Genomic DNA, 19,863 nt, shown 5'->3' with positions numbered 1-19,863 from the left:
TTCTATGACGCGTGAGGAATGCGTGGGAAGTATTGAATGTTAATGTGCTGAGAGATGCAACTGGTGGGATGTCTGATCATTATCTTGTGGAGGTGAAGGTGGAGATTAGTAGAGGTTTTCAGAAATGAAGAGAGAATGTTGGGGTGAAGAGAGTAGTGAAAGTAAGTGAGCTTGGGAAGGAGACTTGCGTAAGGAAGTACCAGGAGAGACTGAGTACAGAATGGAGAAAGGTGAGAACAAAGGAAGTAAGGGGAGTGAGGGAGGAATGGGATGTATTTAGGGAAGCAGTGATGGCTTGTGCAAAAGATGCTTGTGGCATGAGAAGCGTGGGAGGTGGGCAGATTGGAAAGGGTAGTGAGTGGTGGGATAAAGAAGTATGATTATTAGTGAAAGAGAAGAGAGAGGTATTTGGACAATTTTTGCAGGGAAATAATGCAAATGACTGGGAGATATATAAAATAAAGAGGCAGGAGGTCAAGAGAAAGGTGCAAGAGGCAAAAAAGAGTTGGGGTGTGAGAGTATCATTAAATATTAGGGAGGATAAAAAGATGTTTTGGAAGGGGGTAAATAAAGTGCGTAAGACAAGGGAACAAATGGGAATATCAGGGAAGGAGGGTAACGGGGAGGTGATAACAAGTAGTGGTGATATGAGAAGGAGATGGAGTGAGTATTTTGAGGGTTTGTTGAATGTGTTTGATGATAAAGTGACAGATATAGGGTGTTTTGGTCGAGGTGGTGTGCAAAGTGTGCGGAAGATGAAAGCCGGCAAGGCAGCAGGTTTGGATGGTATTGCAGTGGAATTTATTAAAAAAGGGGATGAATGTATTGGTGACTGGTTGGTAAGGTTATTTAATGTATGTATGACTCATGGTGAGGTGCCTGAGGACTGGCAGAATGCTTGCATTGTGCCATTGTACAAAGGCAAAGGGATAAGAGTGAGTGCTCAAATTACAGAGGTAAAAGTTTGTTGAGTATTCCTGGGAAATTATATGGGAAGGTATTGATAGAGAGGGTGAAGGCATGTACAGAGCATCAGACTGGGGAAGAGCAGTGTGGTTTCAGAAGTGGTAGGGGACGCGTGGATCAGGTGTTTGCATTGAAGAATGTATGTGGGAAATACTTAGAAAAGCAAATGGATTTGTATGTAGCATTTATGGATTTGGAGAAGGCATATGAGAGAGTTGATAGAGATGCTCTGTGGAAGGTATTAAGAATATATGGTGTGGGAAGGTAAGTTGTTAAAAGCAGTGAAAAATTTTTATCAAGGATGTAAGGCATGTGTATGAGTAGGAATAGAGGAAAGTGATTGGTTCTGAGTGAATGTTGGTTTGCGGCAGGGATGCATGATATCTCCATGGTTGTTTAATTTGTTTATGGATGGGGTTGTTAGGGAGGTGAATGCAAGAGTTTTGAAAAGAGGGGCAAGTACACAGTCTGTTGTGGATGAGAGAGCTTGGGAAGTGAGTCACTTGTTGTTCGCTGATGATACAGCGCTGGTGGCTGATTTGGGTGAGAAACTGCGGAAGCTGGTGACTGAGTTTGGTAAAGTGTGAGAAAGAAGAAAGCTGAGAGTAAATGTGAATAAGAGCAAGGTTATTAGGTACAGTAGGGTTGAGGGACAAGGCAACTGGGAGGTAAGTTTGAATGGAGAAAAACTGGAGGAAGTGAAGTGTTTTAGATATCTGGGAGTGGATTTGGCAGCAGATGGAACCATGGAAGCGGGAGTGAATCATAGGATGGGGGAGGGGGTGAAAGTTCTGGAAGCATTGAAAAATGTGTGGAAGTCGAGAACGTTATCTCGGAAAGCAAAAATGGGTATGTTTGAAGGAATGGTGGTTCCAACAATGTTATATGGTTCCAACAATGTTATATGGGCTATAGATAGAGTTGTGCGGAGGAGGGTGGATGTGCTGGAAATGAGATGTTTGAGGACAATATTTAGTGTGAAGTGGTTTGATCTCGAGTAAGTAATGAAAGGGTAAGAGAGATGTGTGGTAATAAAAAGAGTGTGGTTGAGAGAGCAGAAGAGGGTGTATTGAAATGGTTTGGTAACATGCAGAGAATGAGTGAGGAAAGATTGACAAACAGGATATATGTGTCAGAGGTGGTGGGAACGAGGAGAAGTGGGAGACCAAATTGGAGGTGGAAAGATGGAGTGAAAAAGGTTTTGAGCGATCGGGGCCTGAACATGCAGGAGGGTGAATGGTGTGCAAGGAATAGAGTGAATTGGAACGAATGAATTTTCCCATTCACATTATCACGATTAGAGTACTGAGACAAGATTTTTTTTTCTGAAAGTAATATCATCCTCGAATACCATTAAAAGGATACTATTCAATGCATATAACGCATCAGTTAATAACTGTTTGTCCATGACAATGAAGAAAAATACAAGGGTGTGGCTATCTGCAAAACCTAAGGAGCTAATCACTTGAAAATGCTGCAAAAGTGTAAATGTATGGTAAATGAGAGACCATGGGAATATGCAGCAAAGTTTGACTTAGTTAAGGGTCCCATTTAGATTTCTTTCATGTGTATGTTTATTAATTTGATAATGAATATATTTCTATTTCCAAAATGGAAGCTTTAATACTATACATATGAAAAACATATACTCAAACCCAAGGCTCTCCAAGGTGCAGGCCCTGGTGTTCCAGTACCTTACACACTCCCCTTAGTCCCCTCACAGACCCTGCTTACTGCTCTATGATTTCAAATCTTCAAATCCTAATTATTATTCCCTCATGTATACACTACTTTAAGATACTATTACAGTAAACATAAAAGTTCCATTGTTCTTGAGATTTTAGGATCTTGCCTATGACTTTTGCAACCTTTTTAAATATAACTAAAACTGCCCTTTACTTTTTCCAGTGCTGATTATCAATCTCTCCTGTCCACTCTCTCAGAGATTATGGTCTCAGTTCTTTCAGTCACTGATGGTATTTCACCCTTTCAAAAGCTTTATCATGATATCAAAGATCCATGCACACTTGCTACACCTAATCTCCATCACCCTTTATTTAGTTGGTTTGAATTTCACTGACCATGTACCTCAATTGTCTCTAAAATCTCCATAGTTTTATCAATACCATAGATACTACTTTCTTTTCTTCTACATAAGATCCATAAAAACATCAGATAAGTCTCAGTCATTTGCAGTTCCTCTCTCATGTCTTCTTGTATATCTGTTTCTTATCAATCTCACTGTAAGGCAGTGTCAAATGCTTTCTGGCAATCCAATACACAATCCATCAACATATGAATGATAACTCTATCACAGAAGTCTAAAAGACCAATTTTGCCTCATTTTTCAGAAACATGCTGTCTCTCACTTAGGTAGTTTCTCCCGAAATTGATGTCCTCCATCTGTCTTTCGATTATTTTTCCATCATCTAACAGACCATGCTTTCAAAAGCACTAATCCCTCTTGTATCAATTTTTGAATAATTTTTCAGAATTGTGTCTTATGTTTCTACATTTTCCTTGAATATATATTGAGAAATTCCATTATGTCCATGTACTCTATATCAATCAAGAATCTGTCAAGAACATACTTTAATCATGTAGTCACCTGTATACAATTACCTAATTTTACTGCATGGGGAGTGAGTTTTACTCTTACAGCTCCCCATCTCTTGAACATTTTCTACAGTCATACAACATCCTAAATTTATGTATGTTGTCTGTATCAAATATGTCCTCAGTCAATGTTCCATTCATCCACCACTTTTACACAACAAGAGTATTTCTATACATCCTTTTAACATGTTTCTTATGTACATCCTTCCTAATATGTTTCTTACTTAACTTCAAGTTAAGTCCTATGGCTGCTCCATGCCTATATCTCTCTAAGCACTGTTCATTGTTCACATCATCAACCTCTTTTAAAAACTTAAAGGTAGTAATAAGGTCACCCCTTACTCTTCTCTCTTGAGCTGGATAAATCTGAAGCCTCTAGTCTTCGCCTGTAGCTTAGTTCTATCAATTATGGTACTATATTTGTTACCCTCCTCTGGATCTTCTCTATTAGCTCTTTGAGCTTCTATAGGTGTACTGACCAAACCTGAGAGCAATATTCTAGTTTTGGCCTTATGTTGTATATGAAAAGCTTGCTTCATACTTCCTTATCCACATATGTAAAAGCCATATCAATATTTGCATAAAGATTGTTTCCCTAACTGTTCTCCTCATATGGGACTCCAGCAGTAGACCTGGGACAATGTTGACTCCTACTTCCTTCTCACACACAGAATCCTGGCACTTACTTCCTGCTAGAGAATAATCATAAAGAGGCCTTCTCTCACTTTGTCCGATCCTCATTACTTACATTTACTCAGTTTGAGTCTGTTTAGGTTTCCCTGTAAATTAATGCAATCCTTCTCATTTATCACTACCCTCATGACTTTTGCATCATCTGCAAACATATTCACATATTCAGGCAAGATTCCATACCTTCAGGTAAGTTATAATCATAGTTCAACCGAACACTGTGGCACTTCACTGGTTACCTCAGCCCATTTGGAAAAGTCTCCTCCAACATATGTCATTTGTTTACTCCCACTGAGATAATCTTCTATCCATTTAAAAAAGTTTATGCCTTATTCTTGCCACATGATCAATCACCTTAATCAGCCTTGCATGAAGTAAAGTGTCTAATGCTTTCTGTCAGTCCTATAAAAACAGTCCACCCAGCTTTCCCTTTTGTCCAGGACTGAGCTCACTCTCTCAAAGAACCCTGTAAGAGTTTAGTTCCCCTAAAACCATGCTGTTTATCACATATGAAATTTCTCCCCAGTAGTATTTCATCCACTTGCTTTCTGATAATCATTCCCAGAACTTTACACACCACCCTCATTAGTGAGGCTGGTATGCTGTTCAAAGCCCATTCCCAGTTTCTTTTTTTATGTACAGGTATGACGTTTGCCCTTTACCATTCCCTTGTCAATTTGTCTCTCTCCAAAGACATCTTGAACAGTAATTCATGTGATTTATCTGGCATATCTGCAATGTATCTTTAGCACATATGGTGAAATTTCATCAGGCCATGAGCCTTCTATGGGTCAAGTCCTTTCAGTATTCTGCTGATACCTTTTCCAGATATCTCAATGATTTTCAAAACCTCCCCATTCCATCTCAGTAGTGCTGAGGATATTGTGTCCTCCACTGTGAAAACACTTATAAACTTGTTATTCAGTTTCTCTCATATCCTTACATCATTCTCTGCAATTTCTACATCTTAATCCCTTAGCCAGATTAGCTGCTTCATAACTGACAAGAGACTCCTGTTGAATTTATGGAAAAGTTTTGAAATTTCACCAGCCTTGTCCATAATATTTTCAAATTTTTTTCTCCTTTTTTTTCTCCTGCTATACTCATTCTGTGCTCTTTTATGCCTTACCATTCCCTCCATATTAGAGGCTTGAGGTACATATTTCTTTATCCTTTACTGTAAATTTCAAAGAACCTTTCAACACAAAGCCCTGGTTCCTGGCTACTGAAATCCAATTTCCAATCTACATTACTAAATAAATCATTAAAGTTTGTATATTTTCTTTCGTTCAATCTCCTCTTTATGTCCTGTTTCACCTCTGCTCTTTTCTTTTCCTCATTCACCACTTAGTTGAAATAGAGGATTTCATGATCATGTCTTGCAATTGGTGTATCATACATAAAGTTACCATCCATGCTAATGTGCTCCCCAACATGTTGGTATAGGAAATTTCCCTGTACATTATAAAAGCATGTCTCCATTACTCCCTATTCTGCCATTCTATGTCTGTATTATCAAAATCCCCCATTATCAATACTTTACCATCTCTAAGAAGTGAATGGTTCACTGCTTCAAGTACCATCCTGATAGTTCCTTCGTTATCATCATCATAAACTTGTTCTGGATTACTGTAATTCTTTGGAGGATTACATGAATTTTAACACTATTATGCTCTTCTTCCCTACAATTATTCGTCCCATTAAGATTTGTCTAAATGGATCATCTACTATTTTTTAAAACTTCAGTCTATCTTTTATTAAGTGGGCTAATCCTCCCGCTCCTTTGAATTCTCTATTCTTTCTTGCTACCATGTATCCCTCTGGGCAGAACAGGCAAAACCTGTGGAAAGCTTGGTTTTCTTGGCTTTTCCTTACAAAATTCTTGAATTCTTATTCTTTACAACTAACCATTTTGATGCATTACTTTCAGTCTGACATTATCATCTAAAACTCCTGACCTCTCTGCAGTGCTAGTGGGGCTGCTCCATCCTCTTGCCATATGTGACATCCCCAGTTTTTGGTCTTTTAACTGTACTCTTTACTTCTCTCTCTTCCTTTGATTTAAAATTTTTAGCTTTCCTAAGTATTTTCTGGCTTGATGACTTCAAGTCAAATATAGCCATAATTCATTGCCCCCTTATGTCTCAGTTATAACCAGCAATTCTTTCTATATCATGGAAACTGCATTTGGCAGTCACATAATCTCCAGCAATCTTTCAGTATGGATTTCATCCCTCTTTCCTCTTTCTTCCTTATATAGTGTATGACCTATGCCAAAAATAATCTGTGATTAGTCCTTTAACCTCCTGGTTTACTAATCTTTCTAATTTTGGTGTTACCCACTTTTCAACTAGATCCATCAGTGCAGAAGTGTCCCACTCTGCATCTCTAACTTATTCTATAATCTCTTATAGTTGGCAAGCACTGGTCCTGTATGTTCATTATTTTTCTAAACCTTCCACTAACTAACCCACAAACTTTCTTTATTGCTTCATCTCTAACAGTGCATATTACTGTTTCAACCATTTTGCTTAATTTGCTGTGTACTTCTCTTTTTGTCACCTCAGGTCTGAGTTCCTCTCCATCACTCTTCATGTCTGCTTTTTTATCTACAACCAAAATTGTTCCTTCAAATTCCCTGCCCTCTACCATCACCAGTGTGTGTGTGTGTGTGTGTGTGTGTGTGTGTGTGTGTGTGTTTTAGCCCTCTCTTAACAGAACAATTGTCAATAATGATTCATCAGATTCTGATGTGCTTTGTCCTTTCCTCTTATCTGAACAGCTGCCAATACTGCTCCTGCAATTCCCTGCCTAATATTACACTAAATCAGTTTTTGTTGCTGAGTAGTAAATGTTATTTCCTAATTGTTTATGTGTAAAAAGTAAAGAAAAAGGCTTCAAACTTTGTTTTTGTGACCAAGACAGTGATATTTTGAAACTGATCGATATCCAATTGGACAATAGGTGAATTTGCACATTTTCATTCACATAGAGTCAGAAAAACAACAACATATGAATCAAAATTAACATGTATTTACACTAATGTTAAACAAAGTGATAAGAAAACATTTAGAAGTTAATAGTTTTCCTTGATTTACAATTGTACTGTAAATCACTTTTATGAATCAGACACTAAATATAATCTCCCATCATGTTCTCATTATATGCTCCTTGGTAGCAGCATCCAAAGTCCAGTATATCATGATGGAAACATTCACCTCACTCCTCTGATTATGCTCCCAGGTTCTACAATCAAGATGAGCATCAAGGACATGGACTTTGAGGGACATCCTGAAGCCTATTTTGTCATAGTTCTTCACCACAGCCTCAACCAGCTCCACATAGTTTCTGTCTTGTGATTGCCCAGGAAGCCCTGAACCACTACGACAAAGCTTTACTAAGCTGCTTTCTCCTTACTAGTGAGCTTCTTGGGGAATTCCTTGCACTCCAGGGTCTTCTCTATCTGTGGTCCAACAAAGACACTGGCTTTGACCTTTGCCTCAGACAGCTTAGGGAAGAGGTCTTGAAGGTACTTGAAGGCTGCAGACTCCTTATTCAGAGGTGTGACAAATTGTTTCATAACAGCCTAATTTGATGTGCATTCTACTGTGGCCAGTCCTGCCTATGGTGTCCCTGCTGTCTCAAAGGCAAAGATAGCAGGAAAATCTGGTAAAACCAACCTTGGATACCTATCAGAAATGCCACCATTTTGAAGTCTCCGATGACCTCCCAGCTGTATCATCGTACTTCAAGGCATCTAGCAAGGTCCTGAAACTGTTATGTTCTTCTTTGAGGTGCACCAAGTGAGCCAGGGGAAGAGATAGGTACTTGTTCCTGTTACGAAGCAGCACAGCTTTGAAGCTCCTGGATGAGCTGTCAATAAAGAGGTGCTACTCGTTTGTATCACAAGGGATTCTGACTGCCTTGGACTGGCTACACTGTGGCAGAAGAAGAGCCAATCTTAATGAATGAAGCTGGAAAAACCTAGGTGATGCTTCCTCTGATCTGTGATTTACATACTCTTATCTAACAAGTTCCACTGCTTGACCCTAGTCATCAAAAGCTCAGCACTGGATTTTGTGAGACCAAGATCTCTGATCAAGTCATTGAGGTCTTTTTGATTGGGGTAGTATGGGTTTCTCTACTCAGCTGCAACTCTGAAATTGTAATCTGGATCTACAACGTCTTCTTCCCTCCTTTGACTTGCTGTGTGTTCTGATGATGGTCGCTCTCTCTCAGAGGAGTGGGTATAGGGAGCTCAGGGCCATGTGGCACCAGGGCAATGGATGATGGAAGGTCCAGATACATGATAGCAGGTGCAGTCCATCATGCAAAAGCAGCAATTGCTTGAGTGGTCAGTGGGTTCCTCCCAAATTCTTGAGATAGTGAACTCCATGGCTCTTTTTTCTCCTCTGTACCATCCGGCAAAAGAGCAATATAAAATTGATTATAAAAAATATATATATTAGTTTATAAGTTCATTTCACCCATGACTAATGTGTAAGAGATTCTCTCAACATATTCCATATATGATTTTTTCAACAATATTGAAACTTGAAAAAAAATATAAAATTTTTAGATTTCATAAATTCAAAAAAGTTACAACATAAAATTCTGCCATCCACAATTGTCTATCTTACCTTCCAGAGCTTTTTTGCTGTGTTCACAAGTGAAATGAGGTGCCCAGAATTTGCCTTGATCCCCGATAGGCATGCTGAAATATGCTTTGTAGGCCTGGCACATCTTAACTGATGCTGCCATGAATTACTTTTTCACTCGTTTTGATCGACTGGCTGCAGACATAGCAAAATGCATCTGCCGGATGCTTGCAGCCTCTAGATGCCATCTCAGAAAAATGTATGTATATGTTTCTACTTAGGTAGCTAGATGTAAACTGAACTGGTTGGCTTCAAGCCCTTATTTATATATACTACTATTCATATGATCAGAAACTTCCAGAAAGTTTTATATCAGCTACTCAGCAATGAATTTATCAGGAACGTTCTGAAGAACAGGTAAATTTCAAAATATCACTGTCTTGATCACAAAAGCAAAGTTTCAAGGGAATAATAGCCATTTTCTATACTTTTTTTTTAAACATAATTAGAAAATAACACTTAATTACCCAGGAATATAAAAAGTAAAAATTTGTTACACAGTGTTATCAATTAACAGATTTTGAATGGATCTGAGTCCTTTCTGCCAACTGATCAGCCTCTAGTATATCCAGAGAAAACCTGCCAAACTTAGTTTGCTTTATAATGGCTTAATCATCTTTCCTATGATTTTCTTTGCATATGGATAATATTTACATATGTCATGCACTGAAAAAATATTTTTTTGATCTTTAATTCAACTTTCTTACATAGCAAAGAGTCCCTTAATATCAACTGCACAGTTTAAGGGATTACTAATGCTTAGCTGTTTTACTACCTAAACCTCTCTACAGCTTTGTGACACGTAGTGATGAACCTTCTCTCTCTCTTTTGAACATTTCAACTCCATTCCTATGAAGACCAAAAATGATTTTATTATTACATGTTTCATAGAACCTATAATAATAATGAATTCCATATTCTATATATTCCTATAGGAACTGTTCAACTTAATAAAATCACAAGTATTGTATATCCAATGAGGCTTTGGTTTTCTATCTGAACTTTTTTGTGCCTACATAACCATATAATGAAATTTTGGCAATAAGTTATGACTTTTTTCCTAGAACAATATCATACATAATTGTCTTTATTTCTATACTACAAGCTAGAAAAGTTCTGCTGAAAACATTTTTAATTATATTCATTTTTTTTTTGCTTTGTCGCTGTCTCCAGCGTTTGCGAGGTAGCGCAAGGAAACAGACAAAAGAAATGGCCCAACCCACTCCCATACATATGTATATACATACACGTCCACACGGAAATATACACAACTATACATCTCAATGTAGACACACATATACACACACAGACATATACACATATACACATGTACATAATTCACACTGTCTGCCTTTATTTATTCCCATCACCATCTCAATACACATGGAATAACATCCCCCCCACAACATGTGCGAGGCAGTGCCAGGAAAAGACAACAAAGGCCCCATTTGTTCACACTCAGTCTCTAGCTGTCATGCAATAATGCCCGAAACCACAGCTCCCCCTCCACATCCAGGCCCCACAGAACTTTCCATGGTTTACTCCAGACGCTTCACATGCCCTGATTCAATCCACTGACAGCACGTCGACCCCGGTATACCACATCGATCCAATTCACTCTATTCCTTGCCTGCCTTTCACCCCCCTGCATGTTCAGGCCCCGATCACTCAAAATCTTTTTCACTCCATCTTTCCACCTCCAATTTGGTCTCCCACTTCTCCTTGTTCCCTCCACCTCCAACACATATATCCTCTTGGTCAATCTTTCCTCACTCATTCTCTCCATGTGCCCAAACCATTTCAAAACACCCTCTTCTGCTCTCTCAACCACGCTCTTTTTATTTCCACACATCTCTCTTACCCTTACATTACTTACTTGGTCAAACCACCTCACACCACATATTGTCCTCAAACATCTCATTTCCAGCACATCCACCCTCCTGCGCACAACTCTATCCATAGCCCACGCCTCGCAACCATACAACATTGCTGGAACCACTATTCCTTCAAACATACCCATTTTTGCTTTCCGAGATAATGTTCTCAACTTCCAAACATTCTTCAAGGCTCCTGGGATTTTCGCCCCCTCCCCCACCCTATGATTCACTTCCGCTTCCATGGTTCCATCCGCTGCCAGATCCACTCCCAGATATCTAAAACAATTTACTTCCTCCAGTTTTTCTCCATTCAAACTTACCTCCCAATTGACTTGACCCTCAACCCTACTGTACCTAATAACCTTGCTCTTATTCACATTTACTCTTAACTTTCTTCTTTCACACACTTTACCAAACTCAGTCACCAGCTTCTGCAGTGTCTCACATGAATCAGCCACCAGCACTGTATCATCAGCGAACAACAACTGACTCACTTCCCAAGCTCTCTCATCCCCAACAGACTGCATACTTGCCCCTCTTTCCACAACTCTTGCATTCACCTCCCTAACAACCCCATCCATAAACAAATTAAACGACCATGGAGACATCACACACCCCTGCCGCAAACCTACATTCACTGAGAACCAATCACTTTCCTCTCTTCCTACACGTACACATGCCTTACATCCTCGATAAAAACTTTTCACTGCTTCTAACAACTTGCCTCCCACACCATATATTCTTAGTACCTTCCACAGAGCATCTCTATCAACTCTATCATATGCCTTCTCCAGATCCATAAATGCTACATACAAATCCATTTGCTTTTCTAAGTATTTCTCACATACATTCTTCAAAGCAAACACCTGATCCACACATCCTCTACCACTTCTGAAACCACACTGCCCTTCCCCAATCTGATGCTCAGTACATGCCTTCACCCTCTAAATCAATACCCTCCCATATAATTTACCAGGAATACTCAACAAACTTATACCTCTGTAATTTGAGCACTCACTCTTATCCCCTTTGCCTTTGTACAATGGCACTACGCAAGCATTCTGGCAATCCTCAGGCACCTCACCACGAATCATACATACATTAAATAACCTTACCAACCAATCAACAATACAGTCACCCCCTTTTATAATAAATTCCACTGCAATACCATCCAAACCTACTGCCTTGCCGACTTTCATCTTCCACCAAGCTTTTACTACCTCTTCTCTGTTTACCAAATCATTTTCCCTAACCCTCTCACTTTGCACACCACCTCGACCAAAACACACTATATCTACCACTCTATCATCAAACACATTCAACAAACCTTCAAAATACTCACTCCATCTCCTTCTCACATTTTATAATCTTTTTTATTTCAATAGGCCAATTCTCTTTCCTCATGTAAATAAGACTCTGCAGTCTATTTCTTCCTGTATAAAATCAGTCATTATTAGACTTTACTGTCCTAGAGAAAAGCATATCTCTGCCTCCAGCACCACGGGATTGTGCCATCATTCTACTTGATCTTTGGGCATCTCTGTATAAAACAACACAATTTCAACCTTAAGAGAATTCTTATCATAATCTTTGACTGAAGATGGAAATATTCATTTCTGTGTACTTTTGAATATTGCTGATGTTCTCTGACTGATTCCAGTTATCATAGGTTGGTACCAGCCATGTAAGAAGGGTTAGCTTCTCCTTGACTTTTGGGATGAGAAATGGATCACCCACACACACATACCATGGAGATACACACCATATCAATCCTACCTGTCCACAGGCTGGTATAGGTGTTCTCTAGGCTGCAAAAGCAGAGGACCACCATATGAGACGTAATATCACTCAATATCTGAAAAAAAGTACTAACATTAAAAGTATTATAATTAATTCTTTTCCTTAAACTTACAACAACAAAAAATGAATAAATTAAACTTTATAGTGTCTGAGCAGAAATAAAAAACTAAGGATCCTTCAAACTCTTTCTAAGTTATCACAAAGTGGCACCAGCCTGGCATAAAAGGTTAGCTAATCTTGGCTTGTGACAAGACTAAGTTACCAACAATCTGTACACTCCAGTGAATAAGTCAAGATGACTAATCCATATGTACCCATGTCTCATGACCTTAGAGACAAAAGTAGCATTAAATTGAGCTCTATGAAGAGTACTATTATCTTAAATAAATATCATCTTACACCTAATAACAGCAACCATTTTATCAAAGAAAACATTTCACCATTCCTCTAAATTGAAGAGTAGCTCTGTCATTCTTTTTGTGTTGCTGATTTTCTTTGGTCAAATTCACAATATAAGTCACTTGATGATCTGGAACTCACTTTCAAATCCATCACTATCCATTTGATTGCTTTGCTTTCAAATCATCTTTTGGTTTTCAGCTTTAACATTTGGTATCTTCTCTACTTTTACTTTTCTTCTTTACGTATACAGAACGTCTTAAACCTGGCACTTTTGGAACATGGCCACTGCTGAGGTTGATTAATGTTGAAGACATAATATGGGGATAAATTGAGCAAACTGATAAAAAATTCACACACAACGAAGAAAACCTGAAATAAGGCTGCGTAAACCATGGACTGAAAGAAGAGAGGATTGGATCATCACACTAATGAAGCTGTAAAGCCAAAATTATAAGTGAAGACCCACTTTTTGGGAAGAATACCTAAAGATGATTACAAATGTGACATTTTCAAAGTCATTTTCGGGTAAAACCAATTTTAGTATTGTTAGATTTGATAGGTCATCCTGTAATTAAGCAGCCTTCATTCTCCTCAGAATTTTTCATATACCTCTCTGATTCTAGTTGCTTTCCTCCAACACCATATATTCATAAAACTTTCCATCAGACATCTCTATCAACCCTAGCATATGCTTTCTCTAGATTCATAAATGCCTCATACAAATTCTGTTTCTCATAGTAATTCTTACATACACTACCTAAAGCAAACACTTGAACTGCACATCCTCTACCACTCTTGAATCCACATTGTTCCTCCCAGTCTGATGCTCTGTATATGACTTAACCCTTTCAGTCACTACTCTCCTATACAATTTATCAAATACACTCAACAAATTTATACCTCTAAAGTTTGAACACTCACCTTTGTCCCACTAGCCTTTATACAATGGCACTATACATGCATTCTACCAATCCTCAGACATCTCACAATGATCTATATCTTTTTCTTTTTTTTTTTTTGTCGCTGTCTCCCTCGTTTGCGAGGTAGCGCAAGGTAACAGACGAAAGAAATGGCCCAACCCACCCTCATACACATGTATATACATACGTCCACACACGCAAATATACATACCTACACAGCTTTCCATGGTTTACCCCAGACGCTTCACATGCCCTGATTCAATCCACTGACAGCACGTCAACCCCGGTATACCACATCGCTCCAATTCACTCTATTCCTTGCCCTCCTTTCACCCTCCTGCATGTTCAGGCCCCGATCACTCAAAATCTTTTTCACTCCATCCTTCCACCTCCAATTTGGTCTCCCTCTTCTCCTCGTTCCCTCCACCTCCGACACATATATCCTCTTGGTCAATCTTTCCTCACTCATTCTCTCCATGTGCCCAAACCACTTCAAAACACCCTCTTCTGCTCTCTCAACCACGCTCTTTTTATTTCCACACATCTCTCTTACCCTTACGTTACTTACTCGATCAAACCACCTCACACCACACATTGTCCTCAAACATCTCATTTCCAGCACATCCATCCTCCTGCGCACAACTCTATCCATAGCCCACGCCTCGCAACCATACAACATTGTTGGAACCACTATTCCTTCAAACATACCCATTTTTGCTTTCCGAGATAATGTTCTCGACTTCCACACATTCTTCAAGGCTCCCAGAATTTTCGCCCCCTCCCCCATCCTATGATCCACTTCCGCTTCCATGGTTCCATCCACTGCCAGATCCACTCCCAGATATCTAAAACACTTTACTTCCTCCAGTTTTTCTCCATTCAAACTCACCTCCCAATTGACTTGACCCTCAACCCTACTGTACCTAATAACCTTGCTCTTATTCACATTTACTCTTAACTTTCTTCTTTCACACACTTTACCAAACTCAGTCACCAGCTTCTGCAGTTTCTCACATGAATCAGCCACCAGCGCTGTATCATCAGCGAACAACAACTGACTCACTTCCCAAGCTCTCTCATCCCCAACAGACTTCATACTTGCCCCTCTTTCCAAAACTCTATATATACAATGAAAATCATAACCAATCAATCAACAGCAGTCAACCTCTTTCTTAAGAAATTTAACTCCAGCCGCCTTCCCACAATTCACCTTCTGCAAGGCTTTCACCACCTCCTCTCTCTTCACTAAGCCACTCTCCAAGACTCTCTCACTTGGCATACCTCACCAACCCAAACTCTCTATGTCTGCCACCATACCAACAAACACATTCAACAAACTTAATAACTACTCCATCACCACCTTACCTCATCACTATCTCCCATTTGCCCCCTTCACCAATGTTCCCATTAGTTCACTTATTTTTCTCACACTATTAATCTTCCAAAAATTTACTGATATTCACTCACATCAACTCACATTTGCCTTCTTTTTCAACCACTACACCTTCTCCTTGACCAATCATTTGCACTCCTTACCTGTACAAAGTACCACCCATACAATTCTATTTTCTCTTTAGCATCTTTATCTTGTCATACCACCCCTCACTACCCTTACTCACCAGCCCATCTCCCACTTTCCACATGCAACACACTTCTATCACACATGCGAGCACTGTTTTCTATAATACCTTCCATTCCTCTTCAACTCCCCTAGGTTCATTTACTCTCACCTTTTGCCATTTAACACTTAATCTCTTTAGGAATTTCTTCAGACAAGTCTCTTTTCCAAGCTCACTTACTTTCATCATCCTCTTCTCACTCTTAGCATTTCCACTTTTCCAAAAACCTCCACAAATCTTCACCCTTGCTTCTACTAGGTCATAATCAGACATATCAACAGGTGTTCCTCCCAATACATTCACATCTAAGTCAGTCTTTTGCATGCCTATTGATTAGCACGTAATGCCTGTTCACATCTTTCCTGCTCACATATGTACACTTATGTATGCCTCTCTTTTTAAACCAGGTATTCCCAATCACCAGAACTGATTTAGCACTCAATTCCAAAAGCTGTTCACCATTTCCATGCACTTTTCTGAATACCTTATGCACCCCATTCATACCTTCACTGCCACATTACTCATTTTTCAATTTTCATCACCCATCTCTACCAGTCTCTTGCATCAAAAGTGCTGAAAACTCACTAAGTTGTCCTATAAACACTTGCTTATTATCGTCTTTCTTACATGGCTTGGCGTATAGGCACTAGATAACAATCTATCCCTCACAATCCACTTTCATTTCTACCTACATCAGTCTGGAGCTCACTTCCCTACTCTCCTTCACACATTCCCACAACTCTTGCTTCAGCAGTAGTGCTACCCATTCATTAACTTTTTTCCTCACATAAACCCCTGACTTTACCCCAAGACACTCCTCAAGACATCCAACCCCTGTACCCTATAGCTTTGCACTTTATCTCGAAGACATTATCAACCATTCTTTCCTTTTATGCTTCGAGCTTTGTTTCACTTAAAAAGCCAGAACATCTAAGCTCCTTTCCTCACATGTTCTACTCATCTCTCCTTTTTTCTTATTCTGGTTATATAAACACACATTTAGACACCCCAACCTGAGCCTTTGAGGAGGATGGTCATGCCTTGCTTGGCTTTTTCTTTTTTCCATCTTTTAGAAATTGAAATACATGGAGGGTGTTCCAGCCATAGTTGCCCTAACATATCATATGTGAATAACAGGGTGTTACTGGACTTCAAATGGTCAAGATTTACTTCATAAATGAAAAGTCACCTTTGGTAAAGCTGTATCATAGGAGTAGAGTCTTCTCAAAAAACATCTCACTCAAGAGGAGTCTTCATTCTCCTGCTACTGGAAGTAGCACAGTCTAGAGCTGCAAGAGCCTTTAAAAGATCATGGGTAACATCAAGACTCTTTTTACATAAACTAGTCCTGGGGTAGTTATAAACATATACACACATCAATATGAATAAAGTAGGTGTTTTGCAAGTGAAATATAAATATATGTCCTTAGGTATTTTTGTAGGTAATTTACTAGATTCTGAGCAACACCTTTCCAGATAATTAAAATCAACAAGATTTTCAACAATACATTGTTACTATGCATACAGGTGATACATGATGTGGGAATTTAGATGAATCATCTCCTTTTTGATTAATTTTAAATATCATGTAAAGTGGGCAAGGCTCTGAAGTACTGGGATAAAACAAGGAAAAACTGACGGCAAAACCTTTTAAGAAATTCATCTTTGTATTCAAGAAGCAACTAGTAAATTGACAGGAGGGTCACATACGGCATTACAATGATGCAAGGATGTTAGAGAAGTGTCTGTCTTGCACATGGCTGACCAAACATTCACCTGGTGCTTCTCTGGATTCCATAGAGCTTTATTCAATTTGTATGTTAATATACATAATGCCAATGATGATATGATATACAAGAACACTTGCCTGTAGAGGGTAGAAATGCTTATTGTTCTGTTTTATTAATGCAATCCAGTGAATGCCACGATGCCTCATAATGTATGAATCTGCTAATCAGAGTTTTGCAAACTACTTACGAGACGTATTCCACACACATAAGCTCACTGTTTACATGACCAACCACGTGAAAAATATACCAGAGATAAGTAGAGCACTATACGTGTTTCTCATAAAACTATGTTGTATCAAAAACTTAAAACTATAGTCTTTAAATCTTAAAAGTGCATGTTCTTTATTTCTACATTTTACATCACTATCATAAGTTATCCCCTAATCCTATTCTTCATGAGTAATGAGTTAATTAACACGGAAAAATATCCTGAATGGGAATGAAAACAAAATTCCAACCATTCCATTCCTACAATTATGTCGCTCCTTACAGCAGCAAGACAGTCCATATATGAGAAATAGTAAGATATCAAATCTATAAGAGGTGTCTCTTTTCTAGACTTTTACCTTTCTGTAATCAAAATGAATTATATTAAACACTTCTACCTTTCAACAATCAACATGTATAACATACAGCACAGAAAACGTAAATAACTAATCCCAGAAGGTATTTTCAATGCGGAAGAAAAAATAAACAGTTAAGTCTTGCCACATAGTGATCTTTCTCATTATTAGTCTAGGTGTATATTATTTCCAACTTATCTTCGCTTGACAAAAAAGTTACTAAGATAAAGTTGATATGATACCAAGTATTCGGGTAGAGCAAGAGGAAAGAAAACGTTCAGAAAATCATAACACAGTTTGTTGTCATGCCAGCGAACAATAGCAGAAGCACGTGAACATAACCAGCGAATATGTAACACAGGCAGAGTAAACAAACATATCGAGCGCATCTAACACGCACCACACATACAGGAGCAGGCATATAGCAGGACACACACACATTCAGGCTATCTTTCCTTGTTAATTCAATCATTATTCATGAAGAAGAAGAAAAATTAGGGGATAATTTACGATAGTGATGTTGTAAAATGTAGAAATAAAAAACATATATATATATATATACATACGAATAAAGTGTATATGAACGCGCACTTTCATAGAACATATAAAGTTCCCACAGCCAGGATCGAACCTGGGACCCTATGTGTAAGAGGCAGGCATGCTTACCGCTAGGCTAAGGGACTGTATAAGAAAATACAACTATTCGAAATACTAAGTACTCGAATACCCTTCGTCTCACAATGGTGAGCAACGGGGTCTATCGGTTGTTTCCGAACAGAACACATAGCCAGCTGATAGCGTTTTACCGAACCTGACTGTACAACGTGGAGTTATATGAATACGAATAAAGTGTATATGAACGCGCACCTTCATAGAACATACAATGCTCCAACAGCCAGGATCGAACCTGGGACTCCTTGTGCAAGAGGCAGGCATGTAACCGCTAGGCTAAGGGACTGTATAATAGGAAACAACTATTCGAGTAGTTAGTATTTCGAATAGTTGTTTCCTATTATACAGTCCCTTAGCCTAGCGGTTAGCATGCCTGCCTCTTGCACAAGGGGTCCCAGGTTCGATCCTGGCTGTTGGAGCTTTGTATGTGATATATATATATATATATATATTTATATATATACCTGGGGATAGGGGATTAAGAATACTTCCCACGTATTCCCTGCGTGTCGTAGAAGGCGACTAAAAGGGGAGGGAGCGGGGGACTGGAAATCCTCCCCTCTCATTTTTTTTTTTTAATTTTCCAAAAGAAGGAACATAGAAGGGGGCCAGGTGAGGATATTCCCTCTAAGGCCCAGTTCTCTGTTCTTAACGCTACCTCGCTAACGCGGGAGATGGCAAATAGTATATAAAAAAAGAATATATATATATATATATATATATATATATATATATATATATATATATAATATATATATATATATATATATATATATATATATATATATATATATATATATATATATATATATATATATATATGTATGTATTGTTGACTGGTTGGTAAGGTTATTTAATGTATGTATGACTCATGGTGAGGTGCCTGAGGATTGGCGGAATGCGTGCATAGTGCCATTGTACAAAGGCAAAGGGGATAAGAGTGAGTGCTCAAATTACAGAGGTATAAGTTTGTTGAGTATTCCTGGTAAATTATATGGGAGGGTATTGATTGAGAGGGTGAAGGCATGTACAGAGCATCAGATTGGGGAAGAGCAGTGCGGTTTCAGAAGTGGTAGAGGATGTGTGGATCAGGTGTTTGCTTTGAAGAATGTATGTGAGAAATACTTAGAAAAGCAAATGGATTTGTATGTAGCATTTATGGATCTGGAGAAGGCATATGATAGAGTTGATAGAGATGCTCTGTGGAAGGTATTAAGAATATATGGTGTGGGAGGAAAGTTGTTAGAAGCAGTGAAAAGTTTTTATCGAGGATGTAAGGCATGTGTACGT

At 38.7% G+C, this 19,863-nt stretch overlaps 1 protein-coding gene across 4 annotated transcripts in view; it reads right to left on the bottom strand.

The window, feature by feature from the left end:
* LOC139763606 (uncharacterized) overlaps positions 1–18,213 on the bottom strand; it is a 97,317-nt gene extending 79,104 nt beyond the window's left edge. Inside the window, exons 1-3 of one of the 4 annotated variants that reach the window (XM_071689817.1) lie at positions 18,144–18,213; positions 16,738–16,847; positions 12,584–12,662 (exon numbers count right to left, since the gene is read on the bottom strand). The gene's annotated coding sequence lies outside the window, so the exon portion shown is untranslated. The other 3 variants (XM_071689816.1, XR_011716192.1, XM_071689819.1) reach the window with 3 other exon arrangements.
* Between the last annotated feature and the right edge of the window lie 1,650 nt (positions 18,214–19,863).

This window comes from Panulirus ornatus, chromosome 47 (genome assembly GCF_036320965.1).
Source record: "Panulirus ornatus isolate Po-2019 chromosome 47, ASM3632096v1, whole genome shotgun sequence".
Lineage (NCBI taxonomy): Eukaryota > Metazoa > Arthropoda > Malacostraca > Decapoda > Palinuridae > Panulirus > Panulirus ornatus.
Note: the sequence above shows the minus strand (reverse complement) of the source record. Positions and strands in the feature narration are given on the sequence as shown.